This window comes from Penaeus monodon, chromosome 19, assembly GCF_015228065.2.
Source record: "Penaeus monodon isolate SGIC_2016 chromosome 19, NSTDA_Pmon_1, whole genome shotgun sequence".
NCBI lineage: Eukaryota > Metazoa > Arthropoda > Malacostraca > Decapoda > Penaeidae > Penaeus > Penaeus monodon.
Window position 1 is genome coordinate 1,801,702 of NC_051404.1, and position 232 is coordinate 1,801,933.

At 35.8% G+C, this 232-nt stretch overlaps 1 protein-coding gene across 1 annotated transcript in view; it reads right to left on the bottom strand.

The window, feature by feature from the left end:
* LOC119584951 overlaps nt 1–232 on the bottom strand; it is a 7,647-nt gene that overhangs the window by 4,829 nt on the left and 2,586 nt on the right. The gene's annotated exons all lie outside the window — the stretch shown is intronic.

Sequence of the window (232 nt, forward strand, 5' to 3'; positions counted from 1 at the left end):
ATGACGATTGTGATTAGATAAATTCTGGGAATGACCAGTAGATTAATGACGCTAACTCAGAATGGAGGAAAGTGATCGGATATATACTGCAATCTAACAATAATATCTTCAATATAGAACACATGGGATTATGATAGTAATTATAGCCGTAATCAGGACAAGACTGCGTTCAGGAATGATAAATAAGCGGTGATAACAACCACGATGATGAAGCTGGGGATTAAAGAAATTG